General features: G+C 36.1%; 1 long non-coding RNA gene across 2 annotated transcripts in view; it reads left to right on the forward strand.

Moving 5' to 3' along the window:
• The first annotated feature begins 1,805 nt into the window (after positions 1-1,805).
• LOC105738511 overlaps positions 1,806-15,302 on the forward strand; it is a 108,689-nt gene continuing 95,192 nt past the window's right edge. The window contains exon 1 of one of the 2 annotated variants that reach the window (XR_001114324.2): positions 1,806-2,069. This is a non-coding gene — a long non-coding RNA (uncharacterized LOC105738511). The remainder of the gene's footprint in view (positions 2,070-15,302) is intronic. The other variant, XR_004028711.1, reaches the window with a different exon arrangement.

The raw sequence follows: 15,302 nt of genomic DNA on the forward strand, positions 1-15,302 counted from the left end.
TGTCTAATTTAAGTACTGAACACTGTCATTATAGTGTAAATGTAGCCATAGACAATATATAAATGAATGAGTGTGTTTGTGTTCCAATAAACCTTTGTTTTTGAAAATTTAAATTTAAATTTTATATAATTTGTACATGTCATGAAATATTTGTTTCTTAATTTTTTTCAACCACTTATACATGTAAAAATAATTATTTGCCCTCTGATCAAACAAAAACAGATAGTAGACAAGCTTTGGCCCTTGAGCTGTAGTTCACTGGCCCCAGCTCCAACTCTAGTAGCTCAGGTTATCATTTCCCCATCTTAGTCAGGTTGGATTACACTTTATGTTGTAAGCATACTTGTTCTAGATTTCTGAGGGGCTTACCCTTGTTTTCCAAGGACATTACAATCTTATCAGCTTCACAATAACATCATTGGACAAGATTTTCTTATCTGAAATACCTTGACGAGGTCTCTGGCAGTGGTCATGTATTTGATTTACTTTAAGCTGAGACAGTAGTTCCTTGTGGGTTTACTTTTTAATTCTCCAATATTTTTTGTCTCTTATTACTAGTTTCAATCAATATTTATATAGTACTTATGTGGCAGTCATTGTTGTAAGTTTATTGAATATGTTTCTTTCTCACAACAAACCTATGAAATTAGTACTGTTATCTCTATTTTACCTATGGGGAAACTGAGGCACAGAAGGCTTAAATAACTTGAGCTAATAACGCAGATAATAGCAGAGCTAGGATCCAAATCTAGGCTGCGTGGATCCAGAGTCCACTCTGCCTTTCTAAACAACCTTGGTGTGTTGTTTTCTTAAATAAGAAATGTAGGAATGTTTCTCTCCAAACCCTGAAATATTTATGTCAGCCACACAGGACACCTCCTTCTTGTACAGCTAAATTAGTGTCACCGGTGTTCTTGGAGACCTAGGATTCCTGACTGAGGGATTCCTATGCTGCAATGTCTGTGTCCATATTTTATTTATTTATCAAATAGGTCTTCTCATTGCCAGACATTGTTTCAAATGCCTTATACACATTGACTTGCTTAATTTAATATTTACAACAAGCAATTAACAGATGAAAAAGGTCGCATAACTTTGTAAAAGGCAGAGCCAGATTCCAACCAAGTTAACGTCTTCGATCGCTATTCTTAATCTTTCTGCAGGGTCTGAGTCTCTTTATTTCTTGTCAGCATGGGTTTCTCTGTTTCTTGCTTCAGGGACTTCACGACTGGTCACAAGAAATTCTTGACCTTGGTTGGTTCTGACATGGCTGCAGCATGGTCTTTCTGACAGGAATGCATAGCAGAATATCAAGTTCTCCTAAGCCCTGTGAAAATCATAGAGCACATACAGCATAGATTTTGTTTAAAAAAATCTCTTTTGGTGCGTATATTCTTCTTGTTTAACGTCTGAATTGATATTTGCACACTGCTATAACGTCTCTCATGAAGCATTACCTATTTTCAAAGCTACATAAGGTGCTGTTGTAATCATACGGTTTTGTTGTATACATAATCCCGCTTTAATTATTCATCATTATTTATTTTCCTTTTGTTATTTTAATTATAAAAACAACACATACTCATTTTAAGAATTCTAATAATACAGATCTGTGTGTTGTTGTTGGTGAAAAGTCTCCAGTTTTTTTCATCCCTTTTCTTTATAATTTCCAGCATAATGCCATAGAAATAGACGACACTCTCAGCGGGCTTATTCTGCATTCACTGGCCATGGTGATTTGAGGGTTAACTTTAAGAAGCACTCTCTCCTTTTCAGCTGACTGCTACATCCGGGAGAAAAGCGCTATTGCCTGGGAAACTAAGTCACGTGAGAACCTGGGGACACTAGGTTCCGGAACCTGACCTGCGCTGGGGCCTGTGCTTCCAGTGGGTGGTGGGGGGCCTGGTGTGCTGGCATCAAGTAAGCGGACTACCTCGGCAAAGGCTTAGGGACAAGAGACCGGCAGCCTGAACTGGCTGGGGCATCCGGAAGGCTTAGATCTTGTGGCCAAGAGTTCAGACCGTGGCGAAGTGGAGAGTGACATGCAGTTGGATGGCGGTGACTGCGTGGTAAGTTGTATTTGCACACCCAGCTGGAGACAAGAAGTGGGGATGAGCTAGGACTCATCCTCCCTTTATTGAATAATTTGCCTTTTTCCAGAGGGAAGGTAGCCAGACCAGCTAGCAGGACGCCAGGGGTAGGAGTGCGGGAAGAGAATAGGTGTCTGGAACAGGGCAGAGGGGGAGGGGGACCCTGAGGCGCAAATTCTTTTTCCTTACATGGCTTTTTCTTCTCGTTTTTCTCCTTCTTTCTCACCCTCTATGTCCCCATTATTCTTGCTCTTTCTTTTCCTGGTTACGCATTTTCATTAATCCAGAGCCTTAATTCGAATGTAAACATTTTGGCTCCTGATCCAGTTCTCCGTTAACTTTCCTGGTATTTGTGATTTCGTGTTTGGTAGCATAATAGGACGACTAAAGTTAACAATAATTTATTATGCATTTCAAAATAACTAAAAAGCGGAATTGAGATGATTCTAACATAAAGAAATGATAAATGCTTCAGGTGATGGTTATACAAACAACTCTGATTTGATTATTACACGTTGTATGTTCTAATCAAAATATCACATGTACCCCATAAATATGTACAACTATTATGTATCCATAATAATTAAAACTTCAGAAATGTTAACAAAATGGCAAAAAATCAGAAGAAGTTATTCAAGTATGGTGAGTAAACGTTTAAAAAGTGACTCAGCTTCACTAATAAATGCACATGAAAAAACGGAATAGCAGATTATGATTGACAAGGGGATAAAAAGATTGTTTATGCCCAGTGTTGTGCAGAGTTTGGGGACACTGGCACTCATTTACAGTATTAAGTGTGTTAATTAGTATAATCATTTATTGTTGGCCAATTTGGTATATGTAACAGACTTGAAAACCTCTTAGTCTTTGACCTAGAAATTCCACCCTTAGGAATTTTTTTTCAACACAGTTACTACTGAAAATACACACAAGCATGCACATACACATATAATGTGTTAATTGCAGCATTATTTGTAATAGCACACTTTGGAAATAATCTAAATGCCCATCAATAGTGATTTGGTAAAATAAATTGTGGTATAACAATATGATTGGATAGAATACAGCCCTTTTAAATGGCACTGATTTGGTGCCTGTGAAATAAGTTACAAAATAGGTTTTCTAGTAGTAGTCATAATATTATCAAATGTTTCTTTACAATATATGTGAATACATACTTCTATCTGAACAGAAAAAATACTGTAGGAAATTATGAACAAAACAACTAGCAATGAAAATCTCTGGGTAGTGGAATTGTAGCATTTGTTTTTCCTCCCCTCTTCTGCTTTCCTTCTCAACGTCCTTCCCCAACTTTCTTTCTTTTTTTCTTAACGATCCATGTACATTTATTTCAACATTAATTTTTATGCTCCAGATACTATTTACTTTCTTTTTTAAAGTATTACATATTAAGCAATACACAAAGTTGTAAAGAAAATTTCAACCGATACCATTGTAGCCTTAGCTCAGTTTAACAAGTAAAAATTTGATCAATGCAGCTGAGATCTTCTGTGTAGCCTTCCTTAATTCCATTACTCCAATCATGAATTTGGTGTTTATTTTTTCTATGAATAATTTTTTAAATTTTTTACCACATGTACATTTATATCTCAGAAATATATAATATTTTACTTCCTTTAAAATCTAATATAAATGGTATACTGTATATATTCTTCTCAACTTGTTTTTAGTCAAAATATAGTTTGGAGCTTTATGTTGATAACTTTTATTAACAGTTAATTTATTTTCCCTACTGTACGGTTTCTAATGTGTAACTCTACCACAATTTATTTTTCCATTCTATGAATGACCACTTTGATTGTTTCAGTTTTTAGTACATGTATTTATGTTAATTGACATTGTAATGCATTTCCTTGCTCTATGAATTATTTGATGGATTACTTTGGAAAAGTTATTTCACTTTTTTTTTTTGAGACAAAGTCTCACTCTGTTGCCCAGGCTGAAGTGCAGTGGCACAATCTCTCCTCACTTCAACTTCTGCCTCCTGGGCTCAAGCAGTCCTCCCACCTCAGCCTCCTGAGTAGCTGGGACTACAGGCACCCATCACCAGGCCCAACTAATTTTTGTATGTTTTTGTAGAGATGGGGTTTCACCATGTTGCCAAGGCTGGCCTCAAAATTCTGAGCTCAAGTGATCCACCTGCCTCGGCCTCCCAAAGTGCTGTGATTACAGGTATGAGCCACCATGCCAGGCCTAGCAATACTTCTATTTTATCAGTTGTAAAATGGGAATAATGGCTACCTAATTCTCAGGGTATTGTGAGCCATGAATGAAGAAGCTGTGTAAAGGGTTTGAGATAAATTAACTTTCAATGATTGCACTCCTTTCCCATCTTCCTGTCATAAAAGAGATGACTTTGGCTTAAACTGAAAAGCGTAACTAGCATACATTATTTTTAATTTTTTAATTTTATGTATACATAATAGTTGTATGTGTTTATGAGGTAAATGTGATATTTTGATACAAGCATGCAATGAATAATGATCAAATCTGGGTAACTGGGATACCCATCACCTCAATCAACTATTATTCCTTTGTGTTGGGAGCATTCCAATCTATTCTTCTGCTTATTTTGAAAAGTACAATAAATCGTTGTTAACTATTAGTGGCCCTATTGTACTACTGAACACTAGACTAGATCTTCCTTCCATCTAACTGTATTTTTGTTCCCATTAACCACCTGTCTTTATCTCCCCCCACCCAACTGAAATTCCTAGCCTCTGGTAACCACCATTCTATTCATTACCTCCATAAGGTGAATTTTTTAGTTTCTATATATGAGAACATGTGACATTTGTCTCTGTTTGCCTGGCTTATTTCACTTAGCATAATGTCCTCCAGTTCCAGCTATGCTATGGTAAATGACAGGATTCTATTATTTTTTGTGGCTCAATAATTCATTGTGTATATATGCCATATTTTCTATATCCATTCATCCACTGATGAACACCTAGGTTGATTACATATCTTTGGTATCATAAATAGTGCTGCAATAAACCTGGGAGTGCAACTATCTGTTCAATAACTAGCATAGAGATCTTTTAGAACAGTAAGGGCAAGAAATAGCCTGTACCCAATGATGTTATTTATGGGCTTTATTGTTTTGTGCAGTGAGTTGTGGTATTAGAAGAAGCTTATCTGGTTTACTACATATCTTGTTTAGTTTTCTGACCCCTTATTTTACCTTCCATGTTAGCATCAGGGAAGATATATTTCCAAAATGACAAGATACTACAGAACTAAGATAATGAAGGACCTGTTATGTACAATCTTTTAGTGAGTGTTAGGTGATCTGATTCCCATTACTATCCTGTAGCATCTTGGGTAAATTATTTCACCTCTGATCAATGATTGGTATCATTGTAGTTGTTAAGGTTCTTTTTTGTTGATGTCTTAGTTTGTTTGGGCTGCTATAATTAAGTACCACAAACTGAATGACTTATAAGGAACAGAAATTTATTTTTCACAGTTCTGGAGGTTGGGAAGTCCAAGATCAAGGTAGTAGCAGATTTGGTGTCAGGTAGAGGAAGTTCCAATTAGCTCTCAGAATCAAAGGAGTGAATACCCAAGCTGGAATAGGGCACTTCTCTGTCCAAGGATGTTAGCAACAATAATTTTCTATATTTTCTTTCTAAAGTGCTGCTATTAACATGATTTCTCTCTCTGTGTCTCCAAGTTAAATTTCCAGTGAAGAGATTCTGATTGCCCAGCTTGAGTCACAGGTGGCTGTGAAGGCAGGTTAAATAACATCGACATAACCATTAGGTAATCTTATGAGCCAGGAAGCCATCCTAATTGTTGTCTAGCAGCATCTACTATTCTATTCACCATTTTTTTGAGATTAATATATGTCAATTTTATTACCAGATGAAATATAATAATAAATTATTTTCGAAGTAGCTTATATGTGGTGGCACACATAGAAAATGTTTTTTTTTTACTTTTTTCCTCATCTTAAAAATACATCTTTAAGGTACATAATAAACTGTTTAAAAAATTTTTAGGTTGCCAGTCACAAGGTGCCTTTTAGTAAGGTACACAATACCTTCTATGAAATATTTTTGCCAGAAAAGTTCACTCAAATCTGATCAAGCTCTAAATTTAATAATTTATGGGAAATGCAAAGCACAGAATTACATGACAAATGACATCATTGAATGCAGTCAGAAAAATCCAGCCTGTGGGAAACTCCGCAGTGCAAATACGGGTTTTTAGACAAATACATTTAAATAAAAAAAGACAGGGATTGGAGTAGTTCAGAACACCTAAGATTAAAAGAGAACTAAGAAACGTATCAACCACTTGCAATGTATGGAGTTTATCTGGATCCTGATTTAAGCAAGCATATTGTTAAAGACAGATAAGACATTGCTGGTGCCAATGCAAGCTAGTATAATGCTTTTGAAAGCATTGCTTCTAGGTCCTCTCAGTGAACAAAGCTAGGAAATATATGCATGTATACACCCACACAAATATCCACATCTACATTTATTTTTGTATCTATCCTATCTATACCTAACAAATAATACAGCTTTATCTTTTGGCTTACCAATCCCATTTCTAGAAGTTTTCCCTGTAGATACACTTTCAACAATACAAAAGTGAATATGCACAGAGTTATTCAGTGAATATGCAACATTATTTATATTTGCAAAATATTGAAAATAACATAAATACCCATATACACTGTGACACATTCATACAGTGTGGTGGCATGAAGCTGTAAAAAAGCAAATGGAAGATCATTATGAGCTAATATGGAGTGATTTCTGGAACATATCATTAAATTAAAAGTGTTAAAGGCAAAAGAATATCTGTAATACGTTACCCTTCATGTGATGAAGGAGGTGTAAAAACATGCACATATATCTGCTTAATTGTGCAAAAGAAATAAAGGAAGCCAGAGACTTAATGAGAGGCTACCAGTAGTTAGTGTGTATGGGGTGCAAAGAATGAGAGAATGAGAAGGGGGTGGTAGAAATGAGGGGGAGCAACAGTGCTGTGAATATACTTTTTTGTGTAGCTGTAACACTTAGAGCCATGAGAATGTTTCACATACCCTCCAAAAATAAACAAATAATTAAAATCAACCATGATTTTGCAACAAACAAAAGTCCAGTGCAATTCATTACAAGGGATCCTAGCTATATTACAAATGAGTAATATAACCACACTGAAGTGAGTGGGGAAGAAAAAAAGTAAGCTAACCTAAGTAACTATGGAAAGTACTATTAAAAATGCATACTGTAAGTCTAAAGACAAAAATAAATGTACATAGCAGTTGTACTCTAGTGAAGAAAGTTGGTTTTTACAATGGTGTGTGTTAACAATTTTATAATTACTTAATGGGTATATTAGGACTGGACAAATGTTGTGAGTAATAAGAGGTTTCGTAAAAGGAGTTACAAACAAGGGAAAGGGAGAAGGCTAAAATGAACTATGTGAATTAGAATCAGAGATATCAGTATAAATGTGTGTATATATGTATATGTTGTATATATGTATATATAAATGTAAATGTAAGAACATTATCAATATGTAAATGTGTATATATCAATATATACACATGTGCATACATAAGGATAGATATAGAAATAAATGTAGATGTGGATATTTGTGTGGGTGTATACATACATATATTTCCTAGCTTTGTTCACTGAGAGGACCTAGAAACAATGACAAAACATTAGCTGTGATCATACTTAATGCCTGGATTGTGGTTTCTAAATTTTTTTTTACCATAAAAATAATTAGGGCTTTTTGGAGTCATGGTTGATTTCAAGCCTGGGGCAGGGAACAAAACAAGAGTAGCCAGAAACATCTTATGTTGCCAAAATGTAAGGAAGGATAAATAAATGATGGGGGCATGTTGAAAAGACGTGGACAAAGCTTGAAGGAGCTCCCAGTCAACAAATCTGTGATAATTTGAACAAAAAAGTAAATAGTAATAGTCTTGGATTATAATATAATACAATGGATACCCATAAATCTATAGTCATATAAAAAATAAATAAATGAATAATAAAGTTAAGATTTGGGAAACAGCTCTTCTTGCAGATGAATTTCAATTAAAAATGTACAAAAGTGATAGAAATAGCCACCATTAAGCACAAACCACAGTAACATTTATTACAGGCAAGAATCATCAATGGATGCTAAAATTAGTGGGTGGAAAGATGAGACATAGGGTATCTGTGTAGTCTCAGACTGTCTCCCCATAAGATGCGTATTAATTGCAAGGAAAATATAGTAACTTTACAATGGAGAAACCTGGCGGAAACCACTGTAAACCAAATCATTAAAGTCATCATCACCAGTCACCAATAAAAGACATGTGAACCTTGTGCGCCTTCTGATACTATGTGCCGAGAAGGATATAACATCACCTCCATGGTGTTCTTGCCAAAATGCACTCATGAGACAACACCACTATTTATTTTTACAAAGACATTGTGAAAATAACTGCTTGGCATACCATACTACTTCAGAGTGTCAAGGTCATGAAAGATATAGAAAGACTGAGGGGCTGTCATTGACTGGAGGAGGCTAAGGAGGTATGACAACTAAAAGCAATATGGGATCCCAGATTGCAATTGAACCATAGAAAGGAAATCAGTGGGAAAACTGCTGAAATTCTAATAAGATCTGTAGATTAGTTGATAGTACTGTTTCAATGTTAATTTCCTGATTTAAGTAGTATTTTAAATTATGATCCTACACATAATATTAGGAGAAGCAGAAAAGAGTATTCAAGAAAGTTCTGCACTATTTTTTACAAAATTTTTGCAATTTTCAACTAAGACAAATTATCCCAATATTGAAAGATTAAAAAATGAGATGATTGGGGATATCTGAACACTGGATGGGTGATGATATTAAATAATTATTATTAATTTTTACCTGAGATAATAGGATCATGGTTTTTAAAAATCATTGTCTTTAGAGATTAATTCAGAAATATTTACATATGGTATAATATGAAGCATGGAATTTGCTTGGAAATAATAAGTGTTGGCTAATGGGCCAGGAATAGATGAATTAATAATTGTTGAAGCTCAGTAATGGGTATATGGGGGAGTTCATGATTATTATTCTCTCTAGTTTTGTATGAGTTCAAGACTTCCTACAATATGTTAAAAAACTAATTCAATGTAGAAAACTGGAAAATTGCAGAAGAATATAAGTAAGTAAAAACCATCTATAAATCCTCTAGATATTTATAATCAGTGCTACATGTTGATGTGTGTGGTGTATGCATGGGGGATTGGTGCTCAGCATTTGTTCTACCTTCTTGCTATAACTTCATGCACTTCAGGAAAAGGAGTTAAAAGTACAAACTCAAATCAGATTGCCTGGGTGAGTGTCCCATTATTGTCATTTACTAAATGTCTGATGTAGAATAGACTACTTAACTTCTCTGAATCTCAGTTTCCTCATTTATGAAATGAGAGCAATACTGTATGCTGTCACAACCAGTAAATAGAGGTTGAGTATGCCTTATCTGAAATGCTTGGGACAAGAAGTGTTTGGGTTTTGGATTTTTTTTTTTCGAATTTTGGAATATTTGCATTATACTTACCAATTCAGCACCCCTAATCCAAAAATCTCAAAAGACGTGAATCTTAGAATTGAGGAAATACAGCAGTGCCAACCTCACAGGCTTTTTTTGTGACAAGTAAATAAGTTTATAAATGCAAAGTGCCAGACGTGGGTATTCAGCAAATATTAGTTACCATTATCATCCTCATTACCATCATCATCATCATAAATATGCTACTTAAGAGTGTTCATGGAGGCCTCTCTGCATATTTGTCCCTTTCAAGCAAGGAAACCAAATTATCTGGACCTCGTTGAGGATTTAATAGCCATTACTTCTGGGAGATAGATGTTTTTGTAATACTCTACATTGATAATGTATAAGAATGTTCATTGCAGCATGGTTGGTAGAAGCAAAAATATTTGACATAGCCTAAGTTCCCATCAACAGGAAATGGTCAAATACATTGTGGAGATATTCCCACTGCAATACTATACAATGTTGCAAGAGAATGGCCGGGCGCAGTGGCTCAAGCCTGTAATCCCAGCACTTTGGGAGGCCGAGGCGGGCGGATCACGAGGTCAGGAGATCGAGACCATCCTGGCTAACACTGTGAAACCCCATCTCTACTAAAAATACAAAAATTAGCAGGGCGTAGTGGCGGGCGCCTATAGTCCCAGCTACTCGGGAGGCTGAGGCAGGAGAATGGCAGTGAACCCGGGAGGCGGAGCTTGCAGTGAGCCGAGATTGTGCCACTGCGCTCCAGCCTGGGCAACAGAGCCAGACTCCATCTCAGAAAAAAAAAAAAATGTTGCAAGAGAATGAGGGAGTAGTAGTAGTAGTGTAGTGACATGGAAAGATGTCTGTTATGTCGACTAGTAAAGAAAGCAAATCATAGAACCAAATGTATAGTCCCATAGCACTCAAGAAGAAAAAAGCTTATTTATTTGTGTGTATTTGCAGACAGATAGATAAATATGTTCCAAACGTTTAAAAGTGGAAAGATAAATATGTTACAAGCGTTTAAAAGTGGTTGCCTCTGAGGGATAGGATTCAGATCAGAGGGAGTCGAAATGAGGCTTTCACATTTTCCCCTTGTATATCTAGGTATGATTTGATTTTTATACTATGTATTATTTTGTATTTAAAATGCGTTTTTTAAAAGTTGGGCAAGACATTTTTTAAGAGTATGTAAATGTACTCATTAAATTTCCTTCTAAGTAAGATTTGTTCTTTTAGCATCTTATTATAGGCATATACCATAAAACTTAAGAATGAAAGCATAGGCCGGGTGCGGTGGCTCACACTTGTAATCCCAGCACTTTGGGAGGCCGAGGCAGGCGGATCACGAGGTCAGGAGATCGAGACCATGGTGAAACCCCGTCTCTACTAAAAATACAAAAAATTAGCCGGGTGTGGTGGCGGGCCCCTGTAGTCCCAGCTACTCGGAGAGGCTGAGGCAGGAGAATGGCATGAACCCGGGAGGTGGAGCTTGCAGTGAGCCGAGATTGTGCCACCGCACTCCAGCCCGGGCGACAGAGTGAGACTCCGTCTCAAAAAAAAAAAAAAAAAAAAAAAAAGAATGAAAGCATAAAGTTTAAAACTGTGTATTTTTGTCCAGGCTACCTTTACAAATTGTGAAGTCCTTGTAGCCAGCACATTGTTGTCAGTGTTCGTAGCTGTTAGGCCTGTTCATAATGGTCCAAGCATACTATTAACATAGCAACATATTGCTATCATAATAACCTTTTAATTCCATTTTTCTCAAAGTAAGATTTTATAAAGGATGTCATAAAAATTAGGGTCTTTCACATTAAAGTGGAAAAACAAAATTCATTTCCAGTTATAGTGAATTAGGACAATTTATAAGTTACATATGTCCCACAGAATAGATTTTTTAAAGTCTTTTCAAATAATTCATTGTGAAATTTGAGCTCCCTATACTCTGATTCCCTCAAGTTGATTACTCCCATATACCTCACAAGCACATACTTCAAAAGTGTAGTTTGTACCATCAGAGAATACTATAAACACCTCTATGCAAATAAACTAGAAAATCTAGAAGAAATTGATAAATTCCTGTATACATACACCTTCCCAACACTAAACCAGGAAGAAGTCAAATCCCTGAATAGACCAATGTCAAATTCTGAAATTCAGGCAGTAATTAATAGCCTACAAACCAAAAAACAACCCAGGACCAGATGGAATTACAGGTGAATTCTAGCGGAGGTACAAAGAGGAGCTGGTACCATTCCTTCTGAAACTATTCCAGGCAATAGAAAAAGAGGGACTCCTCTCTAACTCATTTTATGAGGCCAGCATCATCCTGGTACCAAAACCTGGAAGAGACACAACAAAAACAGAAAATTTCAGGCCGATATCCCTGATGAACATCGATGCGAAAATTCTCAATGAAATACTGGCAAACTGAATCCAGCAGGACATCAAAAAGCTTATACACTACGATCAAGTTGGCTTCATCCCTGGGATGCAAGCTGGTTCAACATATGCAAATCAATAAACTTAATCACATAAACAGAACCAATGACAATAACCACACGATTATCTCAACAGATGCAGAAAAGGCCTTCAATAAATATTAACATCCTTCATGCTAAAAACTCTGAATAAATTAGGTATTGATGCGACGTATCTCAGATAAGAGCTATTTACGTCAAACCCACAGCCAATATCATACTGAATGGGCAAAAGCTGGAAGCATTCCCTTTGAAAACTGGTACAAGACAAGGATGCCCTCTCTCACCATATTCAACATGCCCTCTCTCACCTATTCAACATAGTATTGGAAGTTCTGGCCAGGGCAATCAGGCAAGAGAAAGATATAAAGCATATTCAAATAGGAAGAGAGGAAGTCAAATTGTCCCTGTTTGCAGATGACATGATTGTATATTTGGAAAACCCCATCGTCTCAGCCCAAAATCTCCTAAAGCTGATAAGCAACTTCAGCAAATTCTCAGGATACAAAATAAATGTGCAAAAATCACAAGCATTCCTATACACCAATAATAGATAAACAGAGAGACAAATTATGAGTGAACTCCCATTCACAATTGTTACAACGAGAATAAAATACCTAGGAATACAACTTAGAAGGGATGTGAAGGACCTCTTAAAGGAGAACTACAAACCACTGCTCAAGGAAATAAGAGAGGACACAAACAAATGGAAAAACATTCCATGCTTATGGATAGGAAAAATCAATATCGTGAAAATGGCCACACTGCCCAAAGTAATTTATAGATTCAGTGCTATCCCCATCAAGCTACCATTGACTTTCTTCACAGAATTAGAAAAACCTACTTTAAATTTCATAGGAAACCAAACAAGGAGCCCATATAGCCAAGACAATCCCAAGCAAAAAGAACAAAGCTGGAGGCATCACACTACTTGACTTCAAACTATACTACAAGGCTACAGTAACCAAAACAGCATGGTACTGGTACCAAAACAGATACATAGACAAATGGAAAAGAACAGAGGCCTCAGAAATAATGCCACTCATCTACAACTATCTGATCTTTGACAAACCTGACAAAAGCACTGGAGAAAGGATTCTCAATTTAATGAATGGTGCTGGGAAAACTGGCTAGCCATATGCAGAAAACTGAAACTGGACACCTTCCTTACACCTTATACAGAAATAAACTCAAGAAGGATTAAAGACCTAAACGTAAGACCTAAAACCATGAAAACCCCAGAAGAAAACCTAGGCAATACCATTCAGGACATAGCATTGGCAAATACTTCATGACTAAAACACCAAAAGTAATGGCATCAGAACTCAGAATTGACAAATGGGATCTAATTAAACTAAAAAGCTTCTGCACAGGAAAAGAAACTATCATCAGAGTGAACAGGCAACTGACAGACTGGGAGAAAAGTTTTGCAATCTATCCATCTGACCAAGGGGTAATATACAGAATCTATAAGGAACTTAAACAAATTTACAAGAAAAAACAACCCCATCAAAAAGTGGGCAAAGGATATGAACAGACACTTCTCAAAAGAAGACATTTATGCAGCCAATAAACATATGAAAAAAAGCCCACCATCACTGGCCATCAGAGAAATGCAAATCAAAACCACACTGAGATACTATCGCACACCAGTCAGAATGGCGATCATTAAAAAGTTAGGAAAAAACAGATGCTGGAGAACATGTGGAGAAATAGGAACACTTTTACACTGTTGATGGGAGTGTAAATTAGTTCAACCACTGTAGAAGACAGTGTGGCGATTCCTCAAAGATCTAGAACCAGAAATACCGTTTGACCCAGCAACCCCTTATTGGGTATATTACCAAAGGATTATAAATCATTCTCCTATAAAGACACATGCACACGTATGTTTATTGCAGTACTGTTCACAATAGCAAAGACTTGGAATCAACCCAAATGCCCATCAGTGATAGACTGGATAAAGAAAATGTGGCACATATACACCATGGGATACTATACAGCCATAAAAAAGGATGAGTTCCTGTCCCTTACAGGGACATTGATGAAGCTGGAAACCATCATTCTCAGCAAGCTAATACAGGAACAGAAGACCAAACACTGCATGTTCTCACTAATAAGTGGGAGTTTAACAATGAGAACACATGGACACAGGGAGGGGAACATCACACACCGGGGCATGTCGGGGGGTTTGGGGGCTAGAGAAGGTACAGCATTAAGAGAAATACCTAATGTAGATGACGGGTTTATGGGTGCAGCAAACCACCATGGCACATGCATACCTATGTAACAAACCTGCACGTTCTGCACATGTATCCCAGAACTTAAAGTATAATTAAAAAAAAAGTGTAGTTTGGTAAAAAGTCTTTTCCTAGTGATCTGAACCTGAAATGTGACTTTACAATCCCCCTCATGCCCCACACATCTAGCAAAGCATTTTTATGTATTTTAAATCTAAACTTGAAGAGTCTGGAATTTCTTTCAGTTCTCAATATGAATGTAATACATAATTTCTAAATATATTCTAAAATAGGTGTTACCATGATTAGTATTATGTTATTATTAGTTTTTGCTATTTTGTGCTTTGAGAACAAACAGCCCTAAAAGCTCAGTGACTTACAACAACAAAGATTTGCTTCTTATACACATTACTTGTTAGCTCTGGAGGTGTTCCCTGTATCATTTTTGTTCCAGGATCTAGTTTGGAGGAGCCCCCCAATCTGAGACAAGCTATTTGTAGAATGAAAAGAATGATGAACTCATGCAATGCCTCTTAAAAAATAAACATGACATATGTCAATATCAAGCTTGACATGCACAGGGCAAGAAAATATAATCTTTTCATGGGGAGAGGTAACAAATAATTGGGAACATTAATACAATATACTGCAATGATTTTGCCACACTTTAATAATTTTGAAACATACCAAATCTTGTAAGTATGTATGCCTTAATATATATGAATCTATATTAATAATAAAAATTATTCCAGATAATTTTACAATGTAGTATTTCAAAAGGAACTGTATGTTAGAAAAACATGAATCAAATAAATTTTGACTATAAATTTCATAGACTGGCTTAGCATGATATTGTAATTATTATTGAGTTATTAGTAATAATCATTATTCAGATCAGTTAAATGGATATGATAATGCAGCCATTTTTCAAAAT

Source organism: Nomascus leucogenys, chromosome X (assembly GCF_006542625.1).
Source record: "Nomascus leucogenys isolate Asia chromosome X, Asia_NLE_v1, whole genome shotgun sequence".
Lineage (NCBI taxonomy): Eukaryota > Metazoa > Chordata > Mammalia > Primates > Hylobatidae > Nomascus > Nomascus leucogenys.